The sequence below is a fragment of the Heterodontus francisci genome, chromosome 38 (assembly GCF_036365525.1).
Source record: "Heterodontus francisci isolate sHetFra1 chromosome 38, sHetFra1.hap1, whole genome shotgun sequence".
Taxonomy (NCBI): Eukaryota; Metazoa; Chordata; class Chondrichthyes; order Heterodontiformes; family Heterodontidae; genus Heterodontus; species Heterodontus francisci.
Genome location: NC_090408.1, coordinates 1,558,515 through 1,576,440, shown reverse-complemented (window position 1 = coordinate 1,576,440; position 17,926 = coordinate 1,558,515).

Here is a 17,926-nt window from a genome sequence, read left to right as displayed (position 1 = left end):
AGGGTGATCAGTTACACTGGAAACTGGGAAGTCAGTTAACCTGGAAAAAGGGCAGTCAGCTATCCTGGAAACAGAGCGGTCAGTTACCCCGGAAATTGGGAGGTCAGTTGTCCTGGAAACAGGGCGGTCAGTTACCCCGGAAACAGGGAGATCAGTTACCCCGGAAACAGGGCAGTCATTTACCCTGGAAACAGGGCAGTCAGTTATCCTGGAAACAGGGTGGTCAGTGACACTGGAAACAGCGTGGTCAGTTACCCCGTAAACAGGGTGATCAGTTATCCTGGAAACAGGGCAGTCAGTTCCCCTGGAAACAGGGCAGTCAGTTATCCTGGAAACAGGGTGAACAGTTACCCCGGAAACTGGGCAGTGAGTTACCCTGGAAAAAGGGCGGTCTGTTAACCTGGAAACAGGGTGATCAGTTACCCTGGAAACTGGGCAGTCAGTCATCCCGGAAACAGGGCAGTCAGTTATCCCGGAAACAGGGCAGACAGTTACCCTGGAAACAGGGCAGTCAGTTATCCCGGAAACAGGGTGATCAGTTACCCTGGAAACAGGGCAGTCAGTTATCCCGGAAACAGGGCAGTCAGTTATCCCGGAAAAAGGGTGATCAGTTACCCTGGAAACTGGGTAGTCAGTTACCCTGGAAACAGGGAAGTCAGTTACCCCGGAAACAGGGCAGTCAGTTATCCTGGAAACAGGGCAGTCAGTTATCCTGGAAACAGGGCAGTCAGTTATCCTGGAAACAGGGTGGTCAGTGACCCTGGAAACAGGGCAGTCAGTTACCCCGGAAACAGGGCAGTCAGTTACCCTGGAAACAGGGCAGTCATTTATCCCGGAAACAGGGCAGTCAGTTATCACGGAAAAAGGGTGATCAGTTACCCTGGAAACTGGGTAGTCAGTTACCCTGGAAACAGGGCAGTCAGTTACCTCGGAAACATGGCAGGCAGTTACCCTGGAAACAGGGCAGTCATTTATCCCGGAAACAGGGTGATCAGTTACCCTGGAAACAGGGCAGTCAGTTATCCCGGAAACAGGGCAGTCAGTTATCACGGAAAAAGGGTGATCAGTTACCCTGGAAACTGGGTAGTCAGTTACCCTGGAAACAGGGCAGTCAGTTACCTCGGAAACATGGCAGGCAGTTACCCTGGAAACAGGGCAGTCAGTTACCCCGGAAACTGGGCAGTCAGTTATCCTGGAAACAGGGCAGTCAGTCACCCTGGAAACAGGTTAGTCAGTTCCCCCGAAAACAGGGTGATCAGTTACCCCGGAAACAGGGCAGTCAGTTCACCTGGAAACTGGGCGGTCATTTACCCTGGAAACAGGGCGGTCAGTTACCCTGGAAACAGGGCAGTCAGATATCCTGGAAACAGGGTGATCAGTTACACTGGAAACTGGGCAGTCAGTTACCCTGGAAACAGGGCAGTCAGTTACCCTGGAAATAGGGCAGTCAGTTATCCTGGAAACAGGGTGATCAGATACCCCGGAAACAGGGCAGTCAGTTCCCCTGGAAACAGGGCAGTCAGTTACCCTGGAATCTGGGAAGTCAGTTAACCTGGAAACAGGGCAGTCAGTTATCCTGGAAACAGGGCAGTCAGCTATCCTGGAAACAGGGCGGTCAGTTACCCCGGAAATTGGGAGCCCAGTTATCCTGGAAACAGGGCGGTCGGTTACCCCGGAAACAGGGAGATCAGTTACCCCGGAAACAGGGCAGTCATTTACCCTGGAAACAGGGCAGTCAGTTATCCTGGAAACAGGGTGGTCAGTGACCCTGGAAACAGCGTGGTCAGTTACCCCGTAACCAGGGTGATCAGTTATCCTGGAAACAGGGCGGTCAGTTACCCCGGAAACAGGGCAGTCAGTTACCCCGGAAACAGTGTGATCAGTTATCCTGGAAACAGGGCAGTCAGTTAGCCTGGAAACAGGGCGGTCAGTTACCGCGGAAACAAGGCAGTCAGTTAACCTGGAAACAGGGTGGTCAGTTATCCTGGAAAAAGGGCAGTCAGTTATCCCGGAAACAGGGTGATCAGTTCCCCTGGGAACAGGGCAATCAGATACCCCGGAAACAGGGCGGTCAGTTACCCTGGAAACAGGGCAGTCAGATATCCTGGAAACAGGGTGATCAGTTACCCTGGAAACTGGGCAGTCAGTTACCCTGGAAACAGGGCAGTCAGTTACCCTGGAAACAGGGCAGTCAGTTATCCTGGAAAAAGGGCAGTCAGTTATCCCAGAAACAGGGTGATCAGTTACCCTGGAAACAGGGCAGTCAGTTATCCCGGAAACAGGGCAGTCAGTTATCCCGGAAAAAGGGTCATCAGTTCCCCTGGAAACTGGGTAGTCAGTTACCCTGGAAACAGGGCAGTCAGTTACCTCGGAAACATGGCAGTCAGTTATCCTGGAAACAGGGCAGTCAGTTACCCCGGAAACTGGGCAGTCAGTTATCCTGGAAACAGGGCAGTCAGTCACCCTGGAAACAGGTTAGTCCGTTCCCCCGAAAACATGGTGATCAGTTACCCCGGAAACAGGGCAGTCAGTTCAACTGGAAACAGGGCAGTCAGTTCCCCTGGAAACAGGGCAGTCAGTTATCCCCGAAACCGGGCAGTCAGCTATCCCGGAAACAGGGTGATCAGTTACCCCGGAAACTGGGTGGTCAGTTACCCTGGAAACAGGGAGGTCAGTTACCCTGGAAACAGGGCAGTCAGATATCCTGGAAACAGGGTGATCAGTTACCCTGGAAACTGGGCAGTCAGTTACCCTGGAAACAGGGCAGTCAGTTACCCTGGAAACTGGGCCGTCAGTTATCCTGGAAACATGGTGAACAGTTACCCCGGAAACTGGGCAGTCAGTTACCCTGGAAACAGGGCGGTCAGTTAACCTGGAAACAGGGTGATCAGTTACCCTGGAAACTGGGCAGTCAGTCATCCCGGAAACAGGGCAGTCAGTTATCCCGGAAACATGGCAGTCAGTTACCCTGGAAACAGGGCAGTCAGTTATCCCGGAAACAGGGTGATCAGTTACCCTGGAAACAGGGCAGTCAGTTATCCCGGAAACAGGGCAGTCAGTTATCCCGGAAAAAGGGTGATCAGTTACCCTGGAAACTGGGTAGTCAGTTACCCTGGAAACAGGGCAGTCAGTTACCTCGGAAACATGGCAGTCAGTTACCCTGGAAACAGGGCAGTCAGTTATCCCGGAAACAGTGCAGTCAGTTACCCCGGAAACAGGGCAGTCAGTTATCCCGGAAACAGGGCAGTCAGTTATCACGGAAAAAGGGTGATCAGTTACCCTGGAAACTGGGTAGTCAGTTACCCTGGAAACAGGGCAGTCAGTTACCTCGGAAACATGGCAGGCAGTTACCCTGGAAACAGGGCAGTCAGTTACCCCGGAAACTGGGCAGTCAGTTATCCTGGAAACAGGGCAGTCAGTCACCCTGGAAACAGGTTAGTCAGTTCCCCCGAAAACAGGGTGATCAGTTACCCCGGAAACAGGGCAGTCAGTTCACCTGGAAACTGGGCGGTCATTTACCCTGGAAACAGGGCGGTCAGTTACCCTGGAAACAGGGCAGTCAGATATCCTGGAAACAGGGTGATCAGTTACACTGGAAACTGGGCAGTCAGTTACCCTGGAAACAGGGCAGTCAGTTACCCTGGAAATAGGGCAGTCAGTTATCCTGGAAACAGGGTGATCAGATACCCCGGAAACAGGGCAGTCAGTTCCCCTGGAAACAGGGCAGTCAGTTACCCTGGAATCTGGGAAGTCAGTTAACCTGGAAACAGGGCAGTCAGTTATCCTGGAAACAGGGCAGTCAGCTATCCTGGAAACAGGGCGGTCAGTTACCCCGGAAATTGGGAGCCCAGTTATCCTGGAAACAGGGCGGTCGGTTACCCCGGAAACAGGGAGATCAGTTACCCCGGAAACAGGGCAGTCATTTACCCTGGAAACAGGGCAGTCAGTTATCCTGGAAACAGGGTGGTCAGTGACCCTGGAAACAGCGTGGTCAGTTACCCCGTAACCAGGGTGATCAGTTATCCTGGAAACAGGGCGGTCAGTTACCCCGGAAACAGGGCAGTCAGTTACCCCGGAAACAGTGTGATCAGTTATCCTGGAAACAGGGCAGTCAGTTAGCCTGGAAACAGGGCGGTCAGTTACCGCGGAAACAAGGCAGTCAGTTAACCTGGAAACAGGGTGGTCAGTTATCCTGGAAAAAGGGCAGTCAGTTATCCCGGAAACAGGGTGATCAGTTCCCCTGGGAACAGGGCAATCAGATACCCCGGAAACAGGGCGGTCAGTTACCCTGGAAACAGGGCAGTCAGATATCCTGGAAACAGGGTGATCAGTTACCCTGGAAACTGGGCAGTCAGTTACCCTGGAAACAGGGCAGTCAGTTACCCTGGAAACAGGGCAGTCAGTTATCCTGGAAAAAGGGCAGTCAGTTATCCCAGAAACAGGGTGATCAGTTACCCTGGAAACAGGGCAGTCAGTTATCCCGGAAACAGGGCAGTCAGTTATCCCGGAAAAAGGGTCATCAGTTCCCCTGGAAACTGGGTAGTCAGTTACCCTGGAAACAGGGCAGTCAGTTACCTCGGAAACATGGCAGTCAGTCACCCTGGAAACAGGTTAGTCCGTTCCCCCGAAAACAGGGTGATCAGTTACCCCGGAAACAGGGCAGTCAGTTCAACTGGAAACAGGGCAGTCAGTTCCCCTGGAAACAGGGCAGTCAGTTATCCCCGAAACCGGGCAGTCAGCTATCCCGGAAACAGGGTGATCAGTTACCCCGGAAACTGGGTGGTCAGTTACCCTGGAAACAGGGAGGTCAGTTACCCTGGAAACAGGGCAGTCAGATATCCTGGAAAAAGGGTGATCAGTTACCCTGGAAACTGGGCAGTCAGTTACCCTGGAAACAGGGCAGTCAGTTACCCTGGAAACTGGGCCGTCAGTTATCCTGGAAACATGGTGAACAGTTACCCCGGAAACTGGGCAGTCAGTTACCCTGGAAACAGGGCGGTCAGTTAACCTGGAAACAGGGTGATCAGTTACCCTGGAAACTGGGCAGTCAGTCATCCCGGAAACAGGGCAGTCAGTTATCCCGGAAACATGGCAGTCAGTTACCCTGGAAACAGGGCAGTCAGTTATCCCGGAAACAGGGTGATCAGTTACCCTGGAAACAGGGCAGTCAGTTATCCCGGAAACAGGGCAGTCAGTTATCCCGGAAAAAGGGTGATCAGTTACCCTGGAAACTGGGTAGTCAGTTACCCTGGAAACAGGGCAGTCAGTTACCTCGGAAACATGGCAGTCAGTTACCCTGGAAACAGGGCAGTCAGTTATCCCGGAAACAGTGCAGTCAGTTACCCCGGAAACAGGGCAGTCAGTTATCCCGGAAACAGGGTGATCAGTTACCCTGGAAACAGGGCAGTCAGTTATCCCGGAAACAGGGCAGTCAGTTATCCCGGAAAAAGGGTGATCAGTTACCCTGGAAACTGGGTAGTCAGTTACCCTTGAAACAGGACAGTCAGTTACCTCGGAAACATGGCTGTCAGTTCACCTGGAAACAGGGCAGTCAGTTACCCTGGAAACAGGGCAGTCAGTTATCCCCGAAACCGGGCAGTCAGCTATCCCGGAAACAGGGTGATCAGTTACCCTGGAAACTGGGCGGTCAGTTAGCCTGGAAACAGGGCGGTCAGTTACCCCGGAAACAGGGCAGTCAGATATCCTGGAAACAGGGCAGTCAGTTACCCTGGAAACTGAGCAGTCAGTTACCCTGGAAACAGGGCAGTCAGTTACCCTGGAAACAGGACTGTCAGTTATCCTGGAAACAGGGTGATCATTTACCCTGGAAACAGGGCAGTCAGTTACCCTGGAAACAGGGCAGTCAGTTATCCTGGAAACAGGGTGATCAGTTACCCCGGAAACAGGGCAGTCAGTTCCCCTGGAAACAGGGCAGTCAGTTATCCTGGAAACAGGGCAGTCAGTTATCCTGGAAACAGGGCGGTCAGTTACCCCGGAAATAGGGAGGTCAGTTATCCTGGAAACAGGGCAGTCAGTTACCCCGGAAACAGGGAGATCAGTTACCCCGGAAACAGGGCAGTCATTTACCCTGGAAACAGTGCAGTCAGTTATCCTGGAAACAGGGTGGTCAGTGACCCTGGAAACAGGGCGGTCAGTTACCCTGGAAACAGGGCAGTCAGATATCCTGGAAACAGGGTGGTCAGTGACCCTGGAAACAGCGTGGTCAGTTACCCCGGAAACAGGGTGATCAGTTATCCTGGAAACAGGGCGCTCAGGTACCCCGGAAACAGGGCAGTCAGCTACCCCGGAAACAGGGTGATCAGTTATCCTGGAAACAGGGCAGTCAGTTAGCCTGGAAACAGGGCAGTCAGTTACCCCGGAAACAAGGCAGTCAGTTAACCTGGAAACAGGGCAGTCAGTTACCCCGGAAACAGGGTGATCAGTTATCCTGGAAACAGGGCAGTCAGTTAGACTGGAAACAGGGCAGTCAGTTACCCCGGAAACAAGGCAGTCAGTTTCCCCGGAAACAGGGCAGTCAGTTACCCTGGAAACTGGGCAGTCAGTTACCCTGGAAACAGGGCATTCAGTTATCCCGGAAACAGGGCAGTCAGTTATTCCGGAAAAAGGGTGATCAGTTACCCTGGAAACTGGGCAGTCAGTTACCCTGGAAACAGGGCAGTCAGTCTCCCCGGAAACAGGGCAGTCAGTTACCCTGGAAACAGGGCAGTCAGTTACCCCGGAAACTGGGCAGTCAGTTACCCTGGAAACAGGGCAGTCAGTCACCCTGGAAAAAGGTTAGTCATTTACCCCGGAAACAGGGTAATCAGTTACCCCGGAAATAGGGCAGTCAGTTCCCCTGGAAACAGGGCAGTCAGTTACCCTGGAAACAGGGCAGTGAGCTATCCCCGACACAGGGCAGTCAGTTATCCCAGAAACAGGGCGAACAGTTACCCCAGAAACTGGGCAGTCAGTTACCCTGGAAACATGGCGGTCAGTTACCCTGGAAACAGGGCAGTCAGTTATCCTGGAAACAGGGTGATCAGTTACCCTGGAAACTGGGCAGTCAGTCATCCTGGAAACAGGGTGGTCAATTACCCTGGAAACAGGGTGGTCAGTTACCCCGGAAACAGGGCGGTAAGTTACACTGGAAACTGGGCAGTCAGTTATCCTGGAAACAGGGCGGTCAGTTATCCCGGAAACAGGGTGATCAGTTACCCTGGAAACAGGGCAGTCAGTTACCCCGGAAACAGGGCAGTCATTTACCCCGGAAACAGGACAGTCAGTTATCCCGGAAACAGGGCAGTCAGTTACCCTGGAAGCAGGGCAGTCAGTTACCCCGGAAACAGGTTGATCAGTTACCCTGGAAAAAGGGCAGTCAGTTATCCCAGAAACAGGGCCGTCAGTTATCCCGGAAAAAGGGTGATCAGTTACCCTGAAAACAGGGCAGTCAATTACCCCGGAAACTGGGCAGTCAGTTATCCTGGAAACAGGGCAGTCAGTCACCCTGGAAACAGGTTAGTCAGTTCCCCCGAAAACAGGGTGATCAGTTACCTCGGAAACAGGGCAGTCAGTTCACCTGGAAACAGGGCAGTCAGTTATCCCCGAAACCGGGCAGTCAGCTATCCCGGAAACAGGGTGATCAGTTACCCTGCAAACTGGGCGGTCAGTTACCCTGGAAACAGGGCGGTCAGTTACCCTGGAAACAGGGCAGTCAGATATCCTGGAAACAGGGTGATCAGTTACCCTGGAAACTGGGCAGTCAGTTACTCTGGAAACAGGGCAGTCAGTTATCCTGGAAACAGGGTGATCAGTTACCCCGGAAACAGGGCAGTCAGTTACCCTGGAAACAGGGCGGACATTTACCCTGGAAACAGGGCAGTCATATATCCGGGAAACAGGGTGATCAGTTACCCTGGAAACTGGGCCGTCAGTTATCCTGGAAACAGGGTGATCAGTTACCCCGGAAACAGGGCAGTCAGTTCTCCTGGAAACAGTGCAGTCAGTTATCCTGGAAACAGGGTGAACAGTTACCCCGGAAACTGGGCAGTCAGTTACCCTGGAGACAGGGCGGTCAGTTACCCTGGAAACAGGGAGATCAGTTACCCTGGAAACTGGGCAGTCAGTCATCCCGGAAACAGGGCAGTCAGTTATCCCGGAAACAGGGCAGTCAGTTACCCTGGAAACAGGGCAGTCAGTTGTCCCGGAAACAGTGTGATCAGTTACCCTGGAAACAGGGCAGTCAGTTATCCCGGAAAAAGGGTGATCAGTTACCCTGGAAACTGCGTAGTCAGTTACCCTGGAAACAGGGCAGTCAGTTACCTCGGAAACATGGCAGTCAGTTACCCTGGAAACAGGGCAGTCAGTTATCCCGGAAACAGTGCAGTCAGTTACCCCGGAAACAGGGCAGTCAGTTACCCCGGAAAAAGGGCGGTCAGTTATCCTGGAAACAGGGCGTCAGTTACCCCGGAAACAGGGCAGTCAGTTATCCCGGAAAAAGTGTGATCAGTTACCCTGGAAACTGGGCAGTCAGTTAGCCTGGAAACAGGGCAGTCAGTTACCCCGGAAACAAGGCAGTCAGTTAACCTGGAAACAGGGCAGTCAGTTACCCCTGAAATAGGGTGATCAGTTATCCTGGAAACAGGGCAGTCAGTTAGACTGGAAACAGGGCAGTCAGTTACCCCGGAAACAAGACAGTCAGTTATCCCGGAAACAGGGCAGTCAGTTACCCTGGAAACAGGGCAGTCAGTTGTCCCGGAAACAGTGTGATCAGTCACCCTGGAAACAGGATAGTCAGTTCCCCCGAAAACAGGGTGATCAGTTACCTCGGAAACAGGGCAGTCAGTTCACCTGGAAACAGGGCAGTCAGTTACCCTGGAAACAGGGCAGTCAGTTACCCCGGAAACAGGTTGATCAGTTACCCTGGAAAAAGGGCAGTCAGTTATCCCAGAAACAGGGCCGTCAGTTATCCCGGAAAAAGGGTGATCAGTTACCCTGAAAACAGGGCAGTCAATTACCCGGAAACTGGGCAGTCAGTTATCCTGGAAACAGGGCAGTCAGTCACCCTGGAAACAGGTTAGTCAGTTCCCCCGAAAACAGGGTGATCAGTTACCTCGGAAACAGGGCAGTCAGTTCACCTGGAAACAGGGCAGTCAGTTACCCTGGAAACAGGGCAGTCAGTTATCCCCGAAACCGGGCAGTCAGCTATCCCGGAAACAGGGTGATCAGTTACCCTGCAAACTGGGCGGTCAGTTACCCTGGAAACAGGGCGGTCAGTTACCCTGGAAACAGGGCAGTCAGATATCCTGGAAACAGGGTGATCAGTTACCCTGGAAACTGGGCAGTCAGTTACCCTGGAAACAGGGCAGTCAGTTATCCTGGAAACAGGGTGATCAGTTACCCCGGAAACAGGGCAGTCAGTTACCCTGGAAACAGGGCGGACATTTACCCTGGAAACAGGGCAGTCATATATCCTGGAAACAGGGTGATCAGTTACCCTGGAAACTGGGCCGTCAGTTATCCTGGAAACAGGGTGATCAGTTACCCCGGAAACAAGACAGTCAGTTTCCCCGGAAACAGGGCAGTCAGTTACCCTGGAAACTGGGCAGTCAGTTATTCCGGAAAAAGGGTGATCAGTTACCCTGGAAACTGGGCAGTCAGTTACCCTGGAAACAGGGCAGTCAGTCTCCCCGGAAACAGGGCAGTCAGTTACCCTGGAAACAGGGCAGTCAGTTACCCCGGAAACTGGGCAGTCAGTTACCCTGGAAACAGGGCAGTCAGTCACCCTGGAAAAAGGTTAGTCATTTACCCCGGAAACAGGGTAATCAGTTACTCCGGAAATAGGGCAGTCAGTTCCCCTGGAAACAGGGCAGTCAGTTACCCTGGAAACAGGGCAGTGAGCTATCCCCGACACAGGGCAGTCAGTTATCCCAGAAACAGGGCGAACAGTTACCCCAGAAACTGGGCAGTCAGTTACCCTGGAAACATGGCGGTCAGTTACCCTGGAAACAGGGCAGTCAGTTATCCTGGAAACAGGGTGATCAGTTACCCTGGAAACTGGGCAGTCAGTCATCCTGGAAACAGGGTGGTCAATTACCCTGGAAACAGTGTGGTCAGTTACCCCGGAAACAGGGCGGTAAGTTACACTGGAAACTGGGCAGTCAGTTATCCTGGAAACAGGGCGGTCAGTTATCCCGGAAACAGGGTGATCAGTTACCCTGGAAACAGGGCAGTCAGTTACCCCGGAAAAAGGGCAGTCATTTACCCCGGAAACAGGACAGTCAGTTATCCCGGAAACAGGGCAGTCAGTTACCCTGGAAACAGGGCAGTCAGTTACCCCGGAAACAGGTTGATCAGTTACCCTGGAAAAATGGCAGTCAGTTATCCCAGAAACAGGGCCGTCAGTTATCCCGGAAAAAGGGTGATCAGTTACCCTGAAAACAGGGCAGTCAATTACCCCGGAAACTGGGCAGTCAGTTATCCTGGAAACAGGGCAGTCAGTCACCCTGGAAACAGGTTAGTCAGTTCCCCCGAAAACAGGGTGATCAGTTACCTCGGAAACAGGGCAGTCAGTTCACCTGGAAACAGGGCAGTCAGTTACCCTGGAAACAGGGCAGTCAGTTATCCCCGAAACCGGGCAGTCAGCTATCCCGGAAACAGGGTGATCAGTTACCCTGCAAACTGGGCGGTCAGTTACCCTGGAAACAGGGCGGTCAGTTAGCCTGGAAACAGGGCAGTCAGTTACCCTGGAAACAGGGCAGTCAGTTGTCCCGGAAACAGTGTGATCAGTTACCCTGGAAACAGGGCAGTCAGTTATCCCGGAAAAAGGGTGATCAGTTACCCTGGAAACTGCGTAGTCAGTTACCCTGGAAACAGGGCAGTCAGTTACCTCGGAAACATGGCAGTCAGTTACCCTGGAAACAGGGCAGTCAGTTATCCCGGAAACAGTGCAGTCAGTTACCCCGGAAACAGGGCAGTCAGTTACCCCGGAAAAAGGGCGGTCAGTTATCCTGGAAACAGGGCGTCAGTTACCCCGGAAACAGGGCAGTCAGTTATCCCGGAAAAAGTGTGATCAGTTACCCTGGAAACTGGGCAGTCAGTTAGCCTGGAAACAGGGCAGTCAGTTACCCCGGAAACAAGGCAGTCAGTTAACCTGGAAACAGGGCAGTCAGTTACCCCTGAAATAGGGTGATCAGTTATCCTGGAAACAGGGCAGTCAGTTAGACTGGAAACAGGGCAGTCAGTTACCCCGGAAACAAGACAGTCAGTTATCCCGGAAACAGGGCAGTCAGTTACCCTGGAAACAGGGCAGTCAGTTGTCCCGGAAACAGTGTGATCGGTCACCCTGGAAACAGGTTAGTCAGTTCCCCCGAAAACAGGGTGATCAGTTACCTCGGAAACAGGGCAGTCAGTTCACCTGGAAACAGGGCAGTCAGTTACCCTGGAAACAGGGCAGTCAGTTACCCCGGAAACAGGTTGATCAGTTACCCTGGAAAAAGGGCAGTCAGTTATCCCAGAAACAGGGCCGTCAGTTATCCCGGAAAAAGGGTGATCAGTTACCCTGAAAACAGGGCAGTCAATTACCCGGAAACTGGGCAGTCAGTTATCCTGGAAACAGGGCAGTCAGTCACCCTGGAAACAGGTTAGTCAGTTCCCCCGAAAACAGGGTGATCAGTTACCTCGGAAACAGGGCAGTCAGTTCACCTGGAAACAGGGCAGTCAGTTACCCTGGAAACAGGGCAGTCAGTTATCCCCGAAACCGGGCAGTCAGCTATCCCGGAAACAGGGTGATCAGTTACCCTGCAAACTGGGCGGTCAGTTACCCTGGAAACAGGGCGGTCAGTTACCCTGGAAACAGGGCAGTCAGATATCCTGGAAACAGGGTGATCAGTTACCCTGGAAACTGGGCAGTCAGTTACCCTGGAAACAGGGCAGTCAGTTATCCTGGAAACAGGGTGATCAGTTACCCCGGAAACAGGGCAGTCAGTTACCCTGGAAACAGGGCAGACATTTACCCTGGAAACAGGGCAGTCATATATCCTGGAAACAGGGTGATCAGTTACCCTGGAAACTGGGCCGTCAGTTATCCTGGAAACAGGGTGATCAGTTACCCCGGAAACAAGACAGTCAGTTTCCCCGGAAACAGGGCAGTCAGTTACCCTGGAAACTGGGCAGTCAGTTATTCCGGAAAAAGGGTGATCAGTTACCCTGGAAACTGGGCAGTCAGTTACCCTGGAAACAGGGCAGTCAGTCTCCCCCGAAACAGGGCAGTCAGTTACCCTGGAAACAGGGCAGTCAGTTACCCCGGAAACTGGGCAGTCAGTTACCCTGGAAACAGGGCAGTCAGTCACCCTGGAAAAAGGTTAGTCATTTACCCCGGAAACAGGGTAATCAGTTACCCAGGAAATAGGGCAGTCAGTTCCCCTGGAAACAGGGCAGTCAGTTACCCTGGAAACAGGGCAGTGAGCTATCCCCGACACAGGGCAGTCAGTTATCCCAGAAACAGGGGGAACAGTTACCCCAGAAACTGGGCAGTCAGTTACCCTGGAAACATGGCGGTCAGTTACCCTGGAAACAGGGCAGTCAGTTATCCTGGAAACAGGGTGATCAGTTACCCTGGAAACTGGGCAGTCAGTCATCCTGGAAACAGGGTGGTCAATTACCCTGGAAACAGGGTGGTCAGTTACCCCGGAAACAGGGCGGTAAGTTACACTGGAAACTGGGCAGTCAGTTATCCTGGAAACAGGGCGGTCAGTTATCCCGGAAACAGGGTGATCAGTTACCCTGGAAACAGGGCAGTCAGTTACCCCGGAAAAAGGGCAGTCATTTACCCCGGAAACAGGACAGTCAGTTATCCCGGAAACAGGGCAGTCAGTTACCCTGGAAACAGGGCAGTCAGTTACCCCGGAAACAGGTTGATCAGTTACCCTGGAAAAATGGCAGTCAGTTATCCCAGAAACAGGGCCGTCAGTTATCCCGGAAAAAGGGTGATCAGTTACCCTGAAAACAGGGCAGTCAATTACCCCGGAAACTGGGCAGTCAGTTATCCTGGAAACAGGGCAGTCAGTCACCCTGGAAACAGGTTAGTCAGTTCCCCCGAAAACAGGGTGATCAGTTACCTCGGAAACAGGGCAGTCAGTTCACCTGGAAACAGGGCAGTCAGTTACCCTGGAAACAGGGCAGTCAGTTATCCCCGAAACCGGGCAGTCAGCTATCCCGGAAACAGGGTGATCAGTTACCCTGCAAACTGGGCGGTCAGTTACCCTGGAAACAGGGCGGTCAGTTAGCCTGGAAACAGGGCAGTCAGATATCCTGGAAACAGGGTGATCAGTTACCCTGGAAACTGGGCAGTCAGTTACCCTGGAAACAGGGCAGTCAGTTATCCTGGAAACATGGTGATCAGTTACCCCGGAAACAGGGCAGTCAGTTACCCTGGAAACAGGGCAGTCATATATCCTGGAAACAGGGTGATCAGTTACCCTGGAAACTGGGCCGTCAGTTATCCTGGAAACAGGGTGATCAGTTACCCCGGAAACAGGGCAGTCAGTTCCCCTGGAAACAGGGCAGTCAGTTATCCTGGAAACAGGGTGAACAGTTACCCCGGAAACTGGGCAGTCAGTTACCCTGGAAACAGGGCGGTCAGTTACCCTGGAAACAGGGAGATCAGTTACCCTGGAAACTGGGCAGTCAGTCATCCCGGAAACAGGGCAGTCAGTTATCCCGGAAACAGGGCAGTCAGTTACCCTGGAAACAGGGCAGTCAGTTATCCCGGAAACAGTGTGATCAGTTACCCTGGAAACAGGGCAGTCAGTTATCCCGGAAAAAGGGTGATCAGTTACCCTGGAAACTGCGTAGTCAGTTACCCAGGAAACAGGGCAGTCAGTTACCTCGGAAACATGGCAGTCAGTTACCCTGGAAACAGGGCAGTCAGTTATCGCGGAAACAGTGCAGTCAGTTACCCCGGAAACAGGGCAGTCAGTTACCCCGGAAAAAGGGCGGTCAGTTATCCTGGAAACAGGGCGGTCAGTTATCCCGGAAACAGGGCAGTCAGTTATCCCGGAAAAAGTGTGATCAGTTACCCTGGAAACTGGGCAGTCAGTTACCCTGGAAACAGGGCAGTCAGTTTCCCCGGAAACATTGCAGTCAGTTACCCTGGAAACTGGGCAGTCAGTTACCCTGGAAACAGGGCATTCAGTTATCCCGGAAACAGGGCAGTCAGTTATTCCGGAAAAAGGGTGATCAGTTACCTTGGAAACTGGGCAGTCAGTTACCCTGGAAACAGGGCAGTCAGATTCCATGGAAACAGGGCAGTCAGTTACCCTGGAAACAGGGCAGTCAGTTACCCCGGAAACTGGGCAGTCAGTTACCCTGGAAACAGGGCAGTCAGTCACCCTGGAAACAGGTTAGTCATTTACCCCGGAAACAGGGTGATCAGTTACCCTGGAAACTGGGCAGTCATCATCCTCGAAACAGGGTGGTCAATTACCCTGGAAACAGGGTGGTCAGTTACCCCAGAAACAGGGCAGTCAGTTACCCTGGAAACTGGGCAGTGAGCTATCCCCGAAACAGCCAGTCAGTTATCCCGGAAACAGGGTGAACAGTTACCCCGGAAACTGGGCAGTCAGTTACCCTGGAAACAGGGCGGTCAGTTACCCTGGAAACAGGGCAGTCAGTTATCCTGGAAACAGGGTGATCAGTTACCCTGGAAACTGGGCAGTCAGTCATCCTGGAAACAGGGTGGTCAATTACCCTGGAAACAGGGTGGTCATTTACCCCGGAAACAGGGTGATCATTTAGCCTGCAAACAGGGCAGTCAGTTACCCCGGAAACAGGGCGGTAAGTTACCCTGGAAACTGGGCAGTCAGTTTTCCTGGAAACAGGGCGGTCAGTTATCCCAGAAACTGGGTGATCAATTACCCTGGAAACAGGGCAGTCAGTTATCCCGGAAACAGGGCAGTCAGTTACCCTGGAAACAGGGCTGTCAGTTATCCCAGAAACAGGGCGGTTAGTTACCCTGGAAACAGGGCAGTCAGTTACCCCAGAAAAAGGGTGATCAGTTACCCTGGAAACTGGGCAGTCAGTTACCCTGGAAACAGGGCAGTCAGTCTCCCCGGAAACAGGGCAGTGAGTTACCCTGGAAACAGGGCAGTCAGTTACCCCGGAAACTGGGCAGTCAGTTACCCTGGAAACAGGGCAGTCAGTCACCCTGGAAACTGGTTAGTCATTTACCCCGGAAACAGGGTGATCAGTTATCACGGAAATAGGGCAGTCAGTTCCCCTGGAAACAGGGCAGTCAGTTACCCTGGAAACAGGGCAGTGAACTATTCCCGACACAGGGCAGTCACTTATCCCAGAAACAGGGCGAACAGTTACCCCAGAAACTGGGCAGTCAGTTACCCTGGAAACATGGCGGTCAGTTACCCTGGAAACAGGGCTGTCAGTTATCCTGGAAACAGGGTGATCAGTTACCCTGGAAACTGGGCAGTCAGTCATCCTGGAAACAGGGTGGTCAATTACCCTGGAAACAGGGTGGTCAGTTACCCCGGAAACAGGGCGGTAAGTTACACTGGAAACTGGGCAGTCAGTTATCCTGGAAACAGGACGGTCAGTTATCCCGGAAACAGGGTGATCAGTTCCCCTGGAAACAGGACAGTCAGTTACCCCGGAAACAGGGCAGTCAGTTACCCTGGAAACAGGACAGTCAGTTATCCCGGAAACAGGGCAGTCAGTTACCCTGGAAACAGGGCAGTCAGTTACCCCGGAAACAGGGTGATCAGTTACCCTGGAAACAGGGCAGTCAGTTATCCCGGAAACAGGGCCGTCAGTTATCCCAGAAAAAGGGTGATCAGTTACCCTGGAAACAGGGCAGTCAATTACCCCGGAAACTGGGCAGTCAGTTATCCTGGAAACAGGGCAGTCAGTCACCCTGGAAACAGGTTAGTCAGTTCCCCCGAAAACAGGGTGATCAGTTACCTCGGAAACAGGGCAGTCAGTTCACCTGGAAACAGGGCAGTCAGTTACCCTGGAAACAGTGTGATCAGTTACCCTGCAAACTGGGCGGTCAGTTACCCTGGAAACAGGGCAGTCAGTTACCCTGGAAACAGGGCAGTCAGATATCCTGGAAACAGGGTGATCAGTTACCCTGGAAACTGGGCAGTCAGTTACCCTGGAAACAGGGCAGTCAGTTATCCTGGAAACAGTGTGATCAGTTACCCCGGAAACAGGGCAGTCAGTTACCCTGGAAACAGGGCGGTCAGTTACCCTGGAAACAGGGCAGTCAGATATCCTGGAAACAGGGTGTTCAGTTATCCCGGAAAAAGTGTGATCAGTTACCCTGGAAACTGGGCAGTCAGTTAGCCTGGAAACAGGGCAGTCAGTTACCCCGGAAACAAGGCAGTCAGTTAACCTGGAAACAGGGCAGTCAGTTACCCCGGAAACAGGGTGATCAGTTATCCTGGAAAGAGGGAAGTCAGTTAGACTGGAAACAGGGCAGTCAGTTACCCCGGAAACAAGGCAGTCAGTTTCCCCGGAAACAGGGCAGTCAGTTACCCTGGAAACTGGGCAGTCAGTTACCCTGGAAACAGGGCATTCAGTTATCCCGGAAACAGGGCAGTCAGTTATTCCGGAAAAAGGGTGATCAGTTACCCTGGAAACTGGGCAGTCAGTTACCCTGGAAACAGGGCAGTCAGTCTCCCCCGAAACAGGGCAGTCAGTTACCCTGGAAACAGGGCAGTCAGTTACCCCGGAAACTGGGCAGTCAGTTACCCTGGAAACAGGGCAGTCAGTCACCCTGGAAAAAGGTTAGTCATTTACCCCGGAAACAGGGTAATCAGTTACCCCGGAAATAGGGCAGTCAGTTCCCCTGGAAACAGGGCAGTCAGTTACCCTGGAAACAGGGCAGTGAGCTATCCCCGACACAGGGCAGTCAGTTATCCCAGAAACAGGGCGAACAGTTACCCCAGAAACTGGGCAGTCAGTTACCCTGGAAACATGGCGGTCAGTTACCCTGGAAACAGGGCAGTCAGTTATCCTGGAAACAGGGTGATCAGTTACCCTGGAAACTGGGCAGTCAGTCATCCTGGAAACAGGGTGGTCAATTACCCTGGAAACAGGGTGGTCAGTTACCCCGGAAACAGGGCGGTAAGTTACACTGGAAACTGGGCAGTCAGTTATCCTGGAAACAGGGCGGTCAGTTATCCCGGAAACAGGGTGATCAGTTACCCTGGAAACAGGGCAGTCAGTTACCCCGGAAAAAGGGCAGTCATTTACCCCGGAAACAGGACAGTCAGTTATCCCGGAAACAGGGCAGTCAGTTACCCTGGAAACAGGGCAGTCAGTTACCCCGGAAACAGGTTGATCAGTTACCCTGGAAACAGGGCAGTCAGTTATCCCAGAAACAGGGCCGTCAGTTATCCCGGAAAAAGGGTGATCAGTTACCCTGAAAACAGGGCAGTCAATTACCCCGGAAACTGGGCAGTCAGTTATCCTGGAAACAGGGCAGTCAGTCACCCTGGAAACAGGTTAGTCAGTTCCCCCGAAAACAGGGTGATCAGTTACCTCGGAAACAGGGCAGTCAGTTCACCTGGAAACAGGGCAGTCAGTTACCCTGGAAACAGGGCAGTCAGTTATCCCCGAAACGGGGCAGTCAGCTATCCCGGAAACAGGGTGATCAGTTACCCTGCAAACTGGGCGGTCAGTTACCCCGGAAACAGGGCGGTCAGTTACCCTGGAAACAGGGCAGTCAGATATCCTGGAAACAGGGTGATCAGTTACCCTGGAAACTGGGCAGTCAGTTACCCTGGAAACAGGGCAGTCAGTTATCCTGGAAACAGGGTGATCAGTTACCCCGGAAACAGGGCAGTCAGTTACCCTGGAAACAGGGCGGACATTTACCCTGGAAACAGGGCAGTCATATATCCTGGAAACAGGG